We start from the raw sequence: 11,023 nt of genomic DNA on the forward strand, positions 1-11,023 counted from the left end.
GTAACTGGAGGGGCTACTTTTGACATGCCCTCACCTCCTCCTGACTTCGAGGTATTTCTGGGGCCGGAGTGCACTGGGTGCTCTGGGATGGGGGGGTTGTTTGGGCCGCCTGTGCCTGCTGCTTGGAGGCCATGCAGCGTGCTTCAGGGAGAAGGCTGGGAAACAGATGTGTGAACATCGTCTCTGCCTCAGTCTCCCCTAGGAGTTTAAGGGGATTTGGGGCCAGTTTCTACCTCCATTTGCTCCTTCTTCATCATAGTGACCTGCTCTTTCTTTCCACCTCCTGTTTGCAACATGCTACTCACCCCAGGAGAGAGGCCTCTGACTAAACCTTCCCATTCCCCCTTAATTTCTTTGCTCTTGGGGTTTCCTACAAAGACTATGGGAGGGGGTCTTTGGTTTGGGAGGGTCAGCAGTCTCTCAGTGAGGGCCTATTCCAGGCCAAGAGCTGCTGGAGCTACTTAAAAGTGCATCCAGTCTGTGCCTCCTGGCCATGTGGAACATCCCAGTTACTGTCACACTGCCCACCACAGCCACTCTGAGCAGCCCTAGGTCAACAGGATCAGTTGTGCCGCCCTGTCCCAGAGCCACAGGAGCATCTTCTCCACACTGCACTGCTGATTTTCGTGCTGTGGACTAATCAGCTAAAACGTGGGCTGAGAGCAGTCAAACTCATTTCACCCAGGTTGCAGCTGCCAGGCAGAAGGGCTGAACCAGGGCAGGATTTGAAGGGGAGCAAGACCCTGCGGCTGAGCCATCAGGCAGAGATGGCTGGAGGCTGAGCTTTGCTCGGGGCTACCTCAAGCGGAGAAAAGTCCCTCCCGGCTTGTGCAGTCTCAGAGAGGGAAACCTGTCCAGCAGAGATTTGCTCTCAGGCAGACTTTGGCTATCCCATGCTGAGACCAGCTCTGCCCAAGCCAGGGAGCCCTGGACGGGCGCGAGTGGGGCACAGCACGCAGGGCACCGCTGGCGGGGGTCTGGCCAGTTTGCAAGCACCTAGATGAGGAGAAAATGCAGCCACCAGCAATTGATCCCAGGGCCAGCTGTGCCTCTCAGCTGCATCCTGTTACAGCAAGGCTGATGGTATTTGCACTAATTAAAGCCCATGTTTCAAAGCACTTAATTACAGCTCTCAAAGGCTGTTTAATAGACTCTATGATGTGCTCTCTAAAGAAATGGGATACAAAATTTTTTATAATGTTCCTCAAATTTTGTTATTGTTACTGACAAAAGCTCCGTAAATTTTCTAAAATGGGCCCAGAGAGCATTAAAATACATTTTATGGACAGAAGGACTGGTATATCATCCCATCTGACCCATTGGCCAATACAGATGTCTACTGACCTTTGCACTGAGTGCTGTAATGTGTGTTTGACTATTTGCTCATCTCCCAGAATGGCAGACAGGGTTTGAGGACAACAGGAAATAGAGAACCTACCACCATCTGTGGTAATTTGTTCCAGTTTGTTAAAAAAAACAAACCAGATTATTAATATGTCTAGGTTTAATTTCCAGAGTACAGATAAGATTTGAACTGTCCTTAAAGATCTTGCACAAGTAATTACAGAAAGAGTAAAAAATAAAGCCTCTAACACTCTTGCTGCCTTCCACCCTGGTGCCAATGCAACCGATGGATATGAAAAATGAGGTTAAGAAGTAGGGGTAAAAATTCCAAGTCTGGCTCACAGATATCTCAAACATTTCTTGGTGTCAATGAAAAGTGCTCAAAGGACAGATTTTTTAAAACAAAATGGCCAACAAAAAGGTCAAGAAGGAATTCGAAGTCTCTTATTTTAAAAGATATGCAAAAGGTATGAGATCAAAATAAAAAGAAGTTAATCTTGTCTAGGGAGCACACAGAATTCAACCCTGAAAGAGCTGAAAAAGTCTAGGAAGGTCGAGCTTCCCAGTGCAGTAAGTAGATTTCAACTGACTTGACTGCAGCTTTGCCTTTTGTAGCAGCTAAATATGGCTTCAGTAGTGTCTAATGCCTGTCAAAACGTTCCCCAGCACCCCCAGAAAGTGTAAGTGTTGCTTGCAATCCTGTACTGAACATGCCCTGTGCTATTCTGCTCCTACAGTCAAGTGGTTCCAGAAACAAAGCCAGACAAAGGTTGAGGAAATGTAATAGCTTTTATTAGATCGATTGATACACAATGGAAGAAGCAAACACTTTTTTTGAGCATTTTGGCTCTGAAAAGGCAGGAAAGGTGCTGGTGTGCCCAGAAGCCTGTCTGTTTATTTTTTTTTTTTAGCTATAGCAATCTGAGATTGTGCCATTAAAGATGGTATTGACACACCAGGACATGCGAACAGCTGCGTGTCCTCTTCGCTGTAAGCTTGATTTTGTAACCTTTATGTTCTCTAATGCTGCTCTTTGCATGAGTGACGCACATTGAGCAGCCTCCCATAAGGTCTGCCCGTGCTTTACCAGTATGGAATGTATCCTCACATTTGCAGGTTCCCTTTACGGTTCATGCAGGGACAGCTCAGGGGATCCTTGTCTACTGCAGTGAACTGTGTGACTGGACAAATCCATCACACATCTCATAGGAAGTGACTTCTGCCTAACTGTGGGAAAAGGCAGGAGGGTCAGGTGTTTAGGCTGTTCTTCAGTTGCTGGAGAAAAGCTTAAGGTGTGCACAAGAAACCTATTTCACATCAGAAAGGACAGAAATGTTGCAATGGCTATAGAGGGTCAGTTCAAGGCATGGACACCTACAAAGTGTTTTCCACTTGCAGTTCTTAAAGTGCCTCAGCAAAACAGCTCCCCCACTTTTCCCATTTTACAGGATGCAAAACTGAGGCCCAGAGCCAGGCAGTGGTTTGGGGTCAGGTCCAGCCTCCTGTGCCCTAGGCTGGCCCCAGCCTCCATCTGACCAGTCTGACGTTCAAGGCAGCTAGTTTAAAGGAAAAGGCAAAGGTCTCTAGGGAAACATCCTTTTTAGCCATGGTACGTAGAAGTTGGCTGTGCACTGGAGCAAGTGAGCTTAGAGAACTTCAAAAGTTCCAGTTCATCCTTAGCCTGGGCCACAATGATTCCTTTACCACATATTCTCAGTTACAGTACTAGAGAATATTCCATCTGAAGGGTCTTGACTTGCCATGGCAGTGACTTGCATAGGCTCACACTGTGTTGGCCAAAAAAGTATTTCTTTTGAAAGTCCAGAAAGCAAGTATGGGTCGAGGGCATCTTTTTCCACCACCCACTGACCAGGCAGCTGAGGGCTGTGAGAGGGAAAGGGACAGAAGTGCTGAGAGGTGGGGTATCTGGGGATGAAAATCAAAGGAAAGTGAGGAGGTGGTGTGCCATTAAAGGGCAAGCAGGATCAGCTTGGAGAAAAAGGACTGTGAGGGTGGGAGGTAAATTATGTACAGCACTCCAGGAAGGTGTAATTAGGACGAGCAGGACTGAGCAAGTCAAAGCACATTCCTGGCTGGCTGGCAGGAGATGAGATAACCCTGGAGGTGAGAGGGACCATACTGAGCTCCCAGGTCTAACAACATACCCTGGCCGCTTGACAGCCACACCTTGCTCCTGTCCCCTTGCACCTTGAAGAAAAGCCAGACTCCCACACGGAGCAGCAGCTGCAGCACTCCCCAGCACGGCCCTTTTGGGGACCAGGAGCCCAGGCCACATGCTACTGCTCATCCTGGACACGGCCACCAACCTTCAGAGACCCTTGCTCAGGCCACCACAGACAAGCTCAGGGTCATGAGAGTAAATGTCACAGGCATTAATGCGGGTGGCTCTGCAAAAGGAGCCTCTCTTCAGCACCCATGAGGGCTCTGCCTCTCAAGGGGCAAATGGGCTTGGCCCTGCACAAGGAGATTTGGGGTGTGGCCAAAAAAAAAAAAAAAAAAAAGCCAGAGATATCCTTCTGTACTGGCCAGTGGATTAGTAGCTGGAAGGGGAAAGGGCTATGGGTTTGAGAGGTGTGTGGAGCTCAGTGGAGCAGAGGATGAAGTGGGTAAAGCAGGAAGATGGCTCAGCAGCATGGTGTAAATATTTGCTAGCTCGGGTCCTTGGCAGACCTAAGGAACCCAAGAAAAATCTACATGGGAGCTGCTTAAATGGGTCCACTGTTGTACCAGAGGCATACATTTTGTTTCCTTTTCAGGCTCCCTGTGCTCCCCTCAATATTATTACGATCAGGAATATTTGGAAACAAAACCGCATTTCAAACTGAACAAAATCAAGCCCTTTTATTAAGAAAACTGCCCAGTGACATGCTTTGATCTTTTTTTAGCTGAAACCATCCATGATCTCTGCAGGAGCTGTAAATAGCTCCAGCCAACTTAGAACTGGATACCCTTCACCCAAGCGATTTTGCTTGTCTCTAGTGCGGACAGACTGATTGGTCTGGAGTCCCTTTTGTAATACAGACAGAAGGAGGTTTAGCTGAGGTTTTTACGCAATCCTGTGATCTTTTTAATCTCTAATTTGCTACGCAGTCTAATGACCGTGCAGCAGCATACGTGGCTCTGAATTACCCTGCAATGGGTCCCTCCGGTGAGCCAGCTCACTGTTCTGCAGCCGGCAGATGGTGCTCCCGGCTCGGGCTGCGGCCGGGCTGGGGCTCAGCACTGCTGCTGAAGAGCATCCTTGGATCACTGGGGTGCAGGAAAATACTCCTGTGATGGGCATTGCGATGACCAGCGCAGTCAACAGGCTCTGCAGGGGATCCAGGCTTGAAAAGTCTCCTTTCCTCCTCCCCTGTTCTGCAGACCAAGCAGCTTGAGGTCTCCGCATGGGTGAAGTCCAAAGATGATCGTGAATGGTTCAGTGTTCACAGCAGTGGTGCAGAGACACTGGCGGCTGTGCCCATCCGTGGAGGGCAGCAGCACCCTGACATGAGCTCTCTGCCGCACTGTGCCGCCGTGCAGCTGCCACTCATGTGCTGCAGCACGCTTCCCCATGGGCCAGCCACTGCAGCAGCCAGTGAGTCTTCTACTGACACCTGGCCTTAGCTCAGGAAGGATCAGGTGCTCATCAGTCCTCAGCAGGGAGATGGATGTAAAGCCATCAGCGGTATGCACAGATCTGGATCCGTGCTTTTTCACTGGTATGCCTCCTAAAAGGTCCTAGGACAAATCCCAAGGTCAGGGACCTGCAAATCTGGCTCAGCTCTTTGTCCTAAAACAGCAGTAAAAACTGCTCTGGCGTAAGTCCAGTGAGGTCCTTCCTCTTTGCCTATGAATGACTAACATGACTAACCCTCGGCATTTACCTGGAATGAGTCAGGCCTGCAAAATCATGAGACTGGCTTGAAAATAATACACAGTGGGAGCTATTTGTGTCCAAGCCTCTAAGGTACTCTTGGGGCTTGTTTCCTCTGCAATCAGCAGGGCTGGGAACATGCTGTTCTCCCGCACAAAAGGCAAGCTGATGGTCTTGGACTGTGGGTGATCCAGCTTTCGGATGAACACCAAACGTCAAAAGGCTTGCAATAAATCACAGGAGATAGCGAGTCTGAGAAGGCATGTAGGACTTCTCTGCATTGCCCAAAACTTGCTGAGTGTGGGTCCTGGCTGTTTGCCTGAGAGATCTCACGCATTCAGTATTTGTACATCAAAACACCAGATCTTTTTTACTCTGTCCTTGGCCAAGAACTTCTCTTGGCCTTCAGTGTGTTACTTGTTGCTACTCTTCACCTTGGGAGTGGCTGCATTTCAGTGGTGAGCATCAGATCAGCCCACAGGGTGCTGTGACCTGCAGCAAGCTGTAACGAAAGCTGAATCGTTTCCCAATAAAACCCAGGGCTCAGGATCTGGCTCTAGCTCCAGCATTCCCCAGTGTCACCTGCACCGACTGGGACCATCCCTTCTGCCAGAATAGTCAGTCCAAATAAATGGTGATGATGAGGAGCCTGGAGGCTGAATCAGACAGCCAAGATGAAGAAACAGCTCCAAGGTAGTCAGGATAAACTGTCACCACAAAATCTATCACCAGTCATTTGCAAATGCCATTGCTGACAGAGTCAGAATCCAGCTTCCTGTCAAAATCTTAAGCATGAGGCCCTTTTATTGATGGTTGTTGGAAAAACGTTGCGGACACACTGTTGTTGGACAACCCTGACCTCTTTTGTAAGTGACCCAAGAAACAGGCTGCTGCATAAATAATAAAAGCAGTACTTTTGTTGGCCTATTGGGGACAAGCCCCTTGGCTTTCATACTGTCAGCCTGGATGAGGTTTCACCACTGATGAGGACTACCACAAAGTGGTGCTTTATTGAAGCATAACACTCGCGGAAGGAGGTGTTTCTTTTCCTGTCTAAAGAGACCAGACATTTTGGTTACAAGCTAAGAGCATGGTCTGTGGCCTGATCAAGATTTTCCACTGAGCCCTAAAAAACAGAGACCCAGAGAATGAAGGAAAGAGAAATGTGGCTAGAAATAATAACACTTTTCTGACTTACACTGTTGAAGCACAGCTAGGAAAGAGGGCTTCATGCTGATGAGGGGAGTCAATGCATGACAGCAAACTTTGTTCTGGCGGTTACATTCATTTGTCAGAACTCCTAGCAGTCAAGCTTGCTTTGTATGAATGTTTCACAAAGTCATCCTTATCTGACCTCCATTGATGCAGCATCCCAGGACACGGTCTACTACAACCTCTCGGTACAGTTACAAAGTGTCAGCGGTTGACTAGAGGCTGGTAGCTGAGGCATGGCACAGCTAATGTCTTGCCCAGACTCAGGAAGCCAGATGGTGTATCATAGGATACATCCAAGCTGAAAACAGACCAGAGCATAGTCTGCTACTAAGGAACTGCTAGAGAGAGTCCAGCGCAGAGCCACGAAGATGATTAAGGGGGTGGAACATCTCCCTTATGAGGAGAGGCTGAGGGAGCTGGGTCTCTTTAGCTTGGAGGAGACTGAGGGGTGACCTCATTATGTTTATAAATATGTAAAGGGCAAGTGTCATGAGGATGGAGCCAGGCTCTTCTCAGTGACCACCATTGACGGGACAAGGGGCAATGGGTGCAAGCTGGAACACAGGAGGTTCCACATAAATATGAGGAAAAACTTCTTTACAGTGAGGGTAACCGAACACTGGAACAGGCTGCCCAGAGAGGTTGTGGAGTCTCCTTCTCTGGAGACATTCAAAACCCGCCTGGACGCGTTCCTGTGTGATATGATCTAGGTAATCCTGCTCTGGCAGGGGATTGGACTAGATGATCTTTCGAGGTCCCTTCCAATCCCTAACATTCTGTGATTCTGTGAGAGGAAGAGGGGGCTGAGGGTACCCCTACAACATGTCAATGCTGAGAAAGAGGGTACCCTGCCAAAGAAGATGCATGAACATCCTGCCTTCTGGACAGAGGTTGCTGGGGGCTGAGACCCCAGTACACTGGGATGGCACCGCCTCAGGAGCAGAAGAGGATGCTGTATAAATTCAGCGCTTCCCAAACATCAGAGTTTATATGGGGACCTGCATCTGGTCTCAGAATGAAAATCAACAGTGACATTTGCACTGATTTTACATCAACACAGGCAAAGTAGGAATGAGCCCTGTGTTTAGAGGACAAAGCATTCATTACCACACCAGGAGAGAAAGCAGCAAAAAACCCTAGCCGCCACCACATTAGAAGAAACTAATGTTCATATTAATCCATCACTGCGTGGTATTTTCTGGAATTATGTACTTTAGGTAGTTTTGTCCTTACTCGTTGCCACTGTGAAAGATGTGCCAACTCCCAGACTTTCTGCTGTCAGATTTCATTGCAGTACCTGTTTGGAGGCAGAGTCCCACCCTTCCTCTCCTCATTTTTCAGAAATATGGCAACATGATTCAGACCTCATGCCATCAGGGTGAGCAAAGAGGAATTTGTAACGCACAGTGGCACTGAAGGCACCAACTTCGGACACATTTCCCCTGCAATTCCCTCACCGACTCAGGGATGGCAATGCTGCCTCAGCTCTTACTTCACCTAATAATGCACACTGTGCACTCTGTGAAGGGCTTTTTTTATTAGCACCACAGGGTGTGCTGATAGATAATTGCATATGACAGGATTAATTCTTACAGCCACGGTCCGCCTGCTGTTGCTGTGTCTGAAGCCTTGCATGCAGCTGCTCGAACAGCCCTTACCCACCCATGGTTTGTAACCAGAGAAAGAACAAAATGTTCTCAGGAATTAAGCGTGGCTTGTTTCTGGGAGGCTTTTTGTTATGAGTATTTACAGACTGCATCAGTCATTGGTAGGTGGTGATGCTAAGAGGAGATAGCAGATCCTGCTCAGGACACAGGGGCTTCTAATTCCAGCTCAGCCTTTCAGCACGGATAAATTATTGCTCTTTTCACATGCCTCAGTCTCCCTCCCCATTCAAGTGTCTACTTAGACTGTAAGCTTTTGGAGACAGTAGGTATCTCCCAGCGTGGATTTGTACACCACTGAGCACAATGAAGACTTCGATCCTGATGGCAGCCTTCACTCATTATCTTGATAGAAGCATCAAAGTCTTTATATGAATTAATTTACCTGAACAATCCTTTGGCCATATTGACTCCAGATCACGTGTGTGATAAGAAGTGACAGAGGAAAGTGTGTGCATATAAAACCACTTTCTGGGTTTGGAGTGCTGGAGGTGCAACATCTGGGTTGTGACTGGAGATGGCTGCCATCCGAGTGGCAGCACTGCACCTCAGACACGACGTGTACGCCGTCTCCACCGCCTGCTAGAAGCTTTCTTCTGTGTCGGAAAACGAACTCAACTCCTGGTCTGGGATCCCAAAGTGCAATTTTGTAGCAATTGTGGTTTTCTGCAGAGAGCAGGGCTAATAGCACACTGGCACTGGAGAATGAACTGGTACCTTCATTACAAAGGGATAGCTTTGACCTGTCTGAAGAGGGCGCAAAAACCAAAGGTTTGAGGAGACTGCACCCTCCAGTCTCTCTTCCATTTTTAACCACCCGCTAGAAACGCCACGAGAGGTAGGAGGTATCAGTTCATAAGGGAAACTCCCCTTTGACTAAAAGAAGCCTGACAAAGAGCATTTTAAACAGGATGTTTTGTCCTTTTTCCATAAATAATGTGAGGACCACTAATACTGCTCCACCTGTCATTAAGAGAGTGAACTTCCCTTCTTGCATGGCAGAAGAGTGGATCCCACTGTGCACCTCACCCCCAATGGTATGTCTTCCAGCTTTGCTGGGCTGCAAGGCGCAAATCTCCTTGGGAGGCAGTCCTGAAGGGCAAAGGATGGCTGGACACTCTTCAAGAAAGAAATCTTAAAGGCACAGGAGCGGGCCATCCCCATGTGCCAAAAAGATGAGCTGGCGGGGAAGAAGACCAGCCTGGCTGAACAGAGAGCTTTGGCTAGAACTCAGGAAAAAAAAGAAGAGTTTATGATCTTTGGAAAAAGCAGGTGACTCAGGAGGACTACCAAGATGTCGTGAGGCTATGCAGGGAGAAAATTAGAAGGGCCAAAGCCCATCTAGAACTTAATCTGGCTACTGCTGTAAAAGACACTAAAAAATGTTTCTATAAATACATCAGCAACAAAAGGAGGGCTAAGGAGAATCTCCATCCTTTATTGGATGCGGGGGGAAACATAGTGACAAAGGATGAGGAAAAGGCTGAGGTGCTTAATACTTTATTTGCCTCAGTCTTTAGTAGTAAAACCAGTTGCTCCCTGAGTACCCAGCCCCTGAGCTGGAGGACAGGGACAGGGAGCAGAATGAAGCCCCCATAATCCAAGGGGAAATGGTTAGTGACCTACTATGGAGAAGCAGTGTGTCCAGGTGGCCAAGAAAGCCAACAGCATCCTGGCTTGTATCAGAAATAGTGTGGCCAGCAGGAGTAGGGAAGTGATCATCCCTCCGTACTCAGCACTGGTGAGGCCACACCTCGAATACTGTCTTCAGTTTTGGGCCCCTCACTACAAGAAAGACATTGAGGTGCTGGAACGAGTCCACAGAAGGGCAATGAAGCTGGTGAAGGGTCTGGAGAACAAGTCTTATGAGGAGCAGCTGAGTGAACTGGGGTTGTTTAGTCTGGAGAAAAGGAGGCTCGGGGGAGACATCACTCTCTACAAGTACCTGAAAGGAGGTTGTAGCGAGGTGGGTGTCAATCTCTTCTCCCAAGTAACATGATAGGATGAGAGGAAACAGCCTTAAGTTGTGCCAGGGGAGGTTTAGATTGGATATTAGGAAAAGTTTCTTCACCAAAAGGGTTGTCAAACATTGGAACAGGCTGCCCAGGTAAGTGGTTGAGTCACCATCCCTGAAGGTATTTAAAAGATGTGTAGATGTGGTACTTAGGGACATGGTTTAGTGGTGGACTTGGCAGTGCTAAGTTAATGGTTGGACTTGATGATCTTAAAGGCCCTATCCAACCAAAACAATTCTATGATTCTATGATTATGATTCTGTGATCTCTGTGCAGTCTCTACCAGAGAGAGCCTATTTCATTGGCTTACTACCTCTCTTGATCAAGACATCAGTCAGTCATCCAGAAGACCTGGTGTTGTTTTTCACTGTGCTTTCTCAAGCCAGTCTTGTGTCTTCTGTGTCTCCTCTGCCGCAGCTTAGCAGACCCACATCAACACTGTACAGGATCTTTCTGGCGACATTAGGCATCCTGAAGCAACAGTGAACCTCTGTTCCTCATGTGCCAGCCAGTTTCTAATCCAAGCCTTGCTATTTTTATCCAGGTAGGATTTCTTCACTCCCTTAATAAATATATAATGTGGCACTCTATCAAATGTCTGGCCAAAGGCAGAGCAGTTTGCAATCATTTCTGGCCATAGTGGCCCAGAAAACAACTGACTAATCAAACGGCATCTTGCTTGCTGTCGTGGTTTAACCCCAGCTGGCAACTAAGCACCACACAGCTGTTCGCTCACTCCCCCTCACTGGGATGGGGCAGAGAATTGGAAGAGTAAAAGTGAGAAAACTCATGGGTTGAGATAGACAGTTTAATAGATAGAGCAAAAGCCACGCGTGCAAGCAAAGCAGAACAAAGAATTCATTCACCACTTCCTATCGGCAGGGGGGTGTTCAGCCATCCCCAGGAGA

Source organism: Nyctibius grandis, chromosome 4 (assembly GCF_013368605.1).
Source record: "Nyctibius grandis isolate bNycGra1 chromosome 4, bNycGra1.pri, whole genome shotgun sequence".
NCBI lineage: Eukaryota > Metazoa > Chordata > Aves > Nyctibiiformes > Nyctibiidae > Nyctibius > Nyctibius grandis.